This window comes from Lichenostomus cassidix, chromosome 10 (genome assembly GCF_008360975.1).
Source record: "Lichenostomus cassidix isolate B80296 chromosome 10, HeHo_3.0, whole genome shotgun sequence".
Classification (NCBI taxonomy): domain Eukaryota; kingdom Metazoa; phylum Chordata; class Aves; order Passeriformes; family Meliphagidae; genus Lichenostomus; species Lichenostomus cassidix.
Window position 1 is genome coordinate 20,324,464 of NC_139491.1, and position 7,737 is coordinate 20,332,200.

Sequence of the window (7,737 nt, forward strand, 5' to 3'; positions counted from 1 at the left end):
CTGGTTGAATTTCATACAGCTCTTCTCTGACCATCTGTCCAAGGTGTTGAGGCCCTTCTGAAGGCTTGCACAGCAAACATTTTTTGGACAAAGGAAGCAGCTACACTGAGTCTTGGTGTGCAGCTGCTCTAGTGCCCCTGGCAAGTAATGCCCAGTGAAGGGTTCTGGCACCTTTGTATGGGATCAGTCCTTGTATGTTTTGTATTTTGGAGAGGGGATGCCATTGCTTTGGAGATGAGCTCATAGTTCCTCTCTTTGGCAATGCAAGCAAGTTTGGATGGGCACATTGGGTGGTCTTAGTGAATTTAAAGGCTTTTGCCAATAGGCAGTTCTCTGAGTTAGAGCTGTTGAACTGTCAGTGGGAATGCAAGCACCAAGCTCTCGAGCTTTTTGTCCTGGTACCTTTAGTGTGTGAGCAGTCCCTGGTGCTGTTCTGTTTGTATCCTGACTCTGTAAGACTGAAGGGTTAGGATGGTACCTAGAGCTGAGGAGGAAAGTGCCAATAGTAGGGTGGGTGCAGGTACTTTGACGGGTGCCATTGAAGTTGTAGGCGGCAAGAGCTTTCTCAGCTGTCACTCTTGCGAGCTCTGGCTTTACCGTCTGTCTTCAAGTTTGTAGTTGGATTCTGTGAGATTGAGAAGATTTGTCAGGGCAAAGGACCTCATGTTGCCCTTTGAGTGTAGTGCAAATAAGAGTTTTCTCTTGGGAAGGGAAGGTCAGCGCAACCTTTTGTGCTGGCACAGTTGATTGGAGAGCAGGACGTTTGACAGCAACTTGGCTCTGCCCTCGGGGTGGTTTCGAGCTGGGCTCGGTGCGTTTGTTCTTTTTGCAAGTCGACAGCGCCACCGCGTGGTTGTTTTTATGAGCGCTGATATTGTAGAAAAGGTCCCGCCCCACTGCTTTGCAACCTTGAAAATCTTTTCAGTTAGTGTGGCAGGAACACCTTACCTAGATACTATTAGTCAGCCTAACACACATTTGAATGCATTTGCCTTGCTATTTGGAACAACTGTAGGGAGGACAGTTAGGGGCCCAAACCCAAAAGTTTAAACCCAAAGATAAAGTCAATTCACTTACAGGGAGTAGAGAGCAAAGCATGGGAAAAGTGGGTGCAGAAAGAGGGCAGGGCAATGACCCGTGCGCAGCAGAGTCGGGCAAGAAGTGCAGCATCACACCTGAGCCTTCTCACTAGGTTTCACTTCATTTCCTCCTCCTCTGATGCTGCAGTCCATGAGCTGGGATTCATTGCTTGGTGTGCTCTTGGAAACTTGGAGAAGCTGACTCAAACTTATGTCAATGAGCAGTGGTGAAAGAAGGTTGAGAGCTGTTTGGTTCTGCTCATTGTTGCCAGAGTGCCCCGGTCATGCTCATTTCAGATGATCAGAAAACTGCTAGGCCACTCTACTGTTAAATGTGAAAGTCTCTGCCACTTTCAAAGTCTCTCTCACCTCTCACTTGATGCCTCTCAACATTGGAAGCATTGTCTAGTTGGGACACCGGCAACAATTGCTTCAGGATGTAGCCAAGTTTTTAGGAAATCCCTCCATTGTATGTACCTCATAAGAATGGATTTGCTTCTCTTGTGCAGAGCACCAAAAGCTTCATTCCAAACGAAGACCAACAATGTGGTGCTGCCACCACCGCCAGGCATGACGACTAGTGCACAACGTGCACCAAGCTCTAGCACCACAAGCCAAAAGAGAGCCAGAACGGAGACACTGACGACCTGCCTGCCATGGATAACCCTGCCAGGAACCAGGATCCTTTGTTATCCAAGGACAGGAAAGTGGAGGAACATCACAAGGAACTATCGAAGGGCATCAACACTGGCATCCAGGAGACCTGGGGGGAGCTTCCCTGCAAGCCCTGCTGAAGGGCTGTGTGATTCTCTTCAGAAACATCCTCCCAGATAAGGAACCATTTCTGGTTGTAGGCAAGTGCCAAGACAAGATTGGTGGGTGTCAAAAGGAGTGTGCTTCTAAAAACAATGGGTGTTTGTTGCAAAAGAAGAAACAGCAAACCTGTGGCTTTGGCTGCAACCTGGGCCTAAGGTTTTCTAGTTTGCTGACAAACTTGTTGGTGAGCCTTGCAGCTTTGCATTTCCAGGTTCTAAAGTTGGATTCCATGGCTGTTTACTGATGGCTCTGGGTGTGGGCTCTGGCATGTTTGGGGGCTGTGTGTGTTAGGCCAGAGTGTGCACGCTGTAGTAGCTGCCTTCTAACTGCTTGCTTTTCCCCCATCGTTTTCCCGCTTGCAGCCCTCACTGCTCTCCTAGGCACTGAGCAAGGACACCTGCTGCTGAATTCCTCTGTGCCTGGGAAAAGCTGAATGGAGCTAAGCATTGTGAGCTGCCAGCTGAGAAGTCAGGGTTCCATTTCCATTAGGGGAGGGATTGTTGGGGAAGAAGGCAGGAGGGGAGAGCCTGGCGAATAGACTATGCCTAGGACAAATGAACATTTTCTCTTGAAATTTAGGGAAGCCAGGCTTTGGAATTGCTTTATGCATCTCTCTCTGAGCAGCATTCTTCTCTCCGTGGTTTTTCAGGGATCCTCGGGGGATGAGAAGAATCCTTTCCCGGTGACACCTTTCCCACAAGAAGACAAGAAGACCTCAAGTTTGAACAGGAAGGGTTTGGTTCGCAGCCCTGCCTGTAGTTTCTGAAGCCACCAGGCAGAAGTGGCCCTGCAGCTCCCCGACTTTTGCTTCCCTGATCATCAGCACTTCTTTCGGGAGCAAAGAGAGAGGGAGACGTGGGGGAGAGCTGCCCAGTCAGGGCAGCACCTGCTGAGTCAGTTGGCTAGAGCTGAGCAGCACTTGAATTTTTGACTCCCTGCTGGGCCTGTGACCTGGATTTGCCAGCAGAATTCCTAGAGTTGCTGCTACTTTTTTATTGTACACTTTAGTCCTTACAAATGTTGTGCTGTCCTGTGTTGCAAGCAGTGGGGAATGCTCACAAGCTGACACCTGCCATCCCACGTGGCCTTTGCAGTGTCATTTTCCATCAAACACAAAGTTTTGTGACACCCTCTGGGCAAGGGGATGCATTGCCACCATCTATTGGCAAGCTTGCAAAAGAAAAGAAACACCGTGTGCCTGGCTGAAGGGCTAGAAGGCCCTAAAAATCCTCTCCCTAAGGAGGATTTGTGGTAGTTCCCAGTTTGAATACTCAGTATTCAAATTCAGCCTGCTGAAATTCAAAAGGCTTTGCCGGTCCTCTTGGAGCAAAATCACTCCAGTCATTGACTGTCCTCTGCCACACGTTCCTGTTGGATGAATCCAACCAAAGGTTTTCTCTCTCCCTGCCCTTCTTCCAGGCTTTTTTGCTGAGAAAAAAACAGCTGACTTGACCAACACCCTGCCTGACCTTATACACTGCATCAGACACAATTTACAGTGACCCAGACTGGAAGCCAAAGTGCCTTACCTGGCTCTCCGGCATGTAAAGAGTTCAAAGTTCTTTGCTCTTTTGAAGCCTTAGAAACACTTTTGTTCTTTTTTTGTTTTTTTAATGCAAAATCAATGCAAAATGCAATGCAAAAGATCTGTATGTTATTTTTATTTTAAATACAGTTGAAAGTTATTTTGGTTCCTTGTAGAAAACTTGGTGGTTTCTTAGAGTAACGCTTTTCTGCCTTGCAAAAGAGATGGAGGGTGGCAGCCGCCTTTCAAATGAAAGTGTGGAGAGAAGGATGGTATCCCAAAGTAAGTGTGCTTACAAGAAAGAATTACCTCCATATTCCACATCCTTTCATGATACAAGAACAGCTTAGTGAGGTACGGAAATAAAGTTACCCTTTGCCCTGGTTTTGTGGTTGCTCCAGTTGCCTGTGCCTGTGTCGACTCCCATTGCCACATTTCACAACAATCGTTTGGACACTGCCACGAACAAAAACAATACTCACACGGACGTTCCTCCTGAAGGAGAAAAACAAATCATTCTTCTTGATCAGGTCTGAGTGAGTGGGGCATCTGACACATGCAGGCCTTTCCAAAGCCCAGGCTGCAGAAACCCTCACAGTCAACAAGAATTGACTGATTCTGGCAGTCAACGCTGCCTTCCAGTGTGCGTTGGTTTAACTTCACTCTACAATGGCTTCCTTTCTTGGGCTTAATACATGCATTTCGAGAGCATGGATGAGCAACTCACTTCATGGCTCAATCGAACTTCCAGAAAATCATTTTCAAACCTGGTTTTCACAAACCATGATGTACCTTTTCCTCTTCATTATTTACAAAAAGAGAAAGGAATGTATAAAGAAAGGACTCTTGCTTTTAAAACTTAGATTTGGATTTATGCGGAGTGTAGTCATTTGAAAAGCTCTACAGAGCCACTGGATCAGCTTGAACAGGAATCTCTTCCGTGACCCTTGTGAGAGACAAGGGGCTTCATTCTTTCATCTACTGAGTATTCAAACTGGGAACTACCACAAATCACACAAAATACAAGAACATGGTGAGCTTAGCAACAGGCAGAAACCTTTTGCCAGAACCTTGGCAGATCTTTCATACACTGTCAAGAGAAACCAGAATGTTCTCAGCCTAATAATCCAGCAGATTTCTGATAGTGCAATAGTAGAAAAAAGAATCAAATACTTTCAAATCAAAACACCCTCCAGCACCCTCAAAGCACTGGGAGGCTCTGATTATTAGCCTCTGACCATGCAATTTGTCTCGCAAACAACACACCGCATGGATATACACAACCATCTCAATCTCCTTCAGAAATAACCAGGGCCATTTCAGGCCCAGTCCATTTTCACTTCTTACTGAATTCTCCTTCTTCTATCATTCATCTAGAATTTCCTGTGGAATTCCAATCCATAATTGCATTCAAAGACGGTATGAATAGAACACTGAGCTAGTATGCTCAAGTGCTCCCAATCAACAAGTCACAGAAAAGTTGGTTTAGCCACATTCTCTCGGTCTTCACTCCCAGGAAAAAGGGATGAGACAGGAGGAAATAGCACTCAAGTTGTGCTGGAAAGAAGGGGATATTTTTTGGGTTTCTGCTTCAGCAAGCTCCTGGCAGCTTTTGCACTGAGGGGCATAAGGTGCAGTTAAAGGAACGAAAAGGAGCTTGCCACGACTTCAGATATGCATATCTGCAGGAGATATAGTTGTCCTAGAAGGAAGCAGGTGAAGAGAAGGCTTTCTTCCAATACCCCCCTCCGCAAGCAGCCTTCCCCGGCTGAAGTGAGCCCTTTGCGGCTTTCTCGCCCTAAAGCGCATTTTAGCTCCGGACAAGCTCTGCTGCTCTCCGGCTGTGCGCAGAAAGCGAGCAAACCAGCGGCTGAGCACACTGCAGCAAGGTTCGTTCAGAACTCCTTCCAATTTCACCAGAAATACTGCTTCTCAGCCACAATGTGCTCACAATGCTTCTTTCTGATTCAGCAAGCTCCTGGCAGCGTTTGCACTGAGGGGCATAAGGTGCAGCTAAAAGGAAAGAAAAGGAGCTTGCCACGACTTCAGATATGCATATCTGCACGTGATAGAGCTGTCCCAGTAAGAAGCAGGTGAAGAGAAGGCTTTCTTCCAGTACCCCCCGCCGCAAGCAGCCTTCCCCGGCTGAAGTGAGCCCTTCGCGGCTTTCTCGCCCTAAAGCGCGTTTTAGCTCCGGACAAGCTCTGCTGCTCTCCGGCTGTGCGCAGAAAGCGAGCAAACCAGCAGCTGAGCACACTGCAGCAGGGTTCGTGTCAGAACTCGTAAAAATTACACCAGAATGCTGCTTTTAAGCCAAAAGGTGCTCACAAGGCTTGTTTCTGCTTCAGCAAGCTCCTGGCAGCGTTTGCACTGAGGGGCATAAGGTGCAGCTATAAGGAACGAAAGGGACCTTGCCACGACTTCAGATATGCATATCTGCAGGAGCTATAGTTGTCCCAGAAGGAAGAAGGTGAAGAGAAGGCTTTCTTCCAGTACCACCCTCCGCAAGCAGCCTTCCCCGGCTGAAGTGAGCCCTTCGCGGCTTTCTCGCTTTGAAACGCACTTTAGCTCCGGAGAAGCTCTGCTGCTCTCCGGCTGTGCGCAGAAAGCGAGCAAAACAGCGGCTGAGCACACTGCAGCAGGGTTCGTTCAGAACTCCTTCCAATTTCACCAGAAATGCTGATTCTCAGCCACAATGTACTAAGAATGCTTGTTTCTTCTTCAGCAACCTGCTGGCAGCATTTGCACTGAGGGGCATAAGGTGCAGCTAAAAGAAACGAAAAGGAGCTTGCCACGACTTCAGATATGCATATCTGCAGGAGATAGAGCTGTCCCAGTAAGAAGCAGGTGAAGAGAAGGCTTTCTTCCAATACCCCCCTCCGCAAGCAGCCTTCCCCGGCTGAAGTGAGCCCTTCGCGGCTTTCTCGCCCTAAAGCGCGTTTTAGCTCCGGACAAGCTCTGCTGCTCTCCGGCTGTGCGCAGAAAGCGAGCAAACCAGCCGCTGAGCACACTGCAGCAGGCTTCGTGTCAGAACTCGTTCAAATTACACCAGAATGCTGCTTTTCAGCCACAATGTGCTCACAATGCTTCTTTCTGCTTCAGCAAGCTCCTGGCAGCTTTTGCACTGAGGGGCATAAGGTGCAGCTAAAAGGAACGAAAAGGAGCTTGCCACGACTTCAGATATGTATATCTGCAGGAGATAGAGCTGTCCCAGTAAGAAGCAGGTGAAGAGAAGGCTTTCTTCCAATACCCCCCTCCGCAAGCAGCCTTCCCCGGCTGAAGTGAGCCCTTCGCGGCTTTCTCGCCCTAAAGCGCGTTTTAGCTCCGGACAAGCTCTGCTGCTCTCCGGCTGTGTGCAGAAAGCGAGTAAAGCAGCGGCTGAGCACACTGCAGCAGGCTTCGTGTCAGAACTCGTTCAAATTACACCAGAATGCTGCTTTTCAGCCACAATGTGCTCGCAATGCTTCTTTCTGCTTCAGCAAGCTCCTGGCAGCGTTTGCACTGAGGGGCATAAGGTGCAGCTAAAAGGAACGAAAAGGAGCTTGCCACGACTTCAGATATGCATATCTGCAGGAGATATAGCTGTCCCAGTAAGAAGCAGGTGAAGAGAAGGCTTTCTTCCAGTACCCCCCTCCGCAAGCAGCCTTCCCCGGCTGAAGTGAGCCCTTCGCGGCTTTCTCGCCCTAAAGCGCGTTTTAGCTCCGGACAAGCTCTGCTGCTCTCCGGCTGTGTGCAGAAAGCGAGCAAACCAGCTGCTGAGCACACTGCAGCAGTGTTCGTGTCAGAACTCGTTCAAATTACACCAGAATGCTGCTTTTCAGCCACAATGTGCTCACAATGCTTCTTTCTGCTTCAGCAAGCTCCTGGCAGCTTTTGCACTGAGGGGCATAAGGTGCAGCTAAAAGGAACGAAAAGGAGCTTGCCACGACTTCAGATATGCATATCTGCAGGAGATAGAGCTGTCCCAGTAAGAAGCAGGTGAAGAGAAGGCTTTCTTCCAATACCCCCCTCCGCAAGCAGCCTTCCCCGGCTGAAGTGAGCCCTTCGCGGCTTTCTCGCCCTAAAGCGCGTTTTAGCTCCGGACAAGCTCTGCTGCTCTCCGGCTGTGTGCAGAAAGCGAGCAAACCAGCTGCTGAGCACACTGCAGCAGTGTTCGTGTCAGAACTCGTTCAAATTACACCAGAATGCTGCTTTTCAGCCACAATGTGCTCACAATGCTTCTTTCTGCTTCAGCAAGCTCCTGGCAGCTTTTGCACTGAGGGGCATAAGGTGCAGCTAAAAGGAACGAAAAGGAGCTTGCCACGACTTCAGATATGC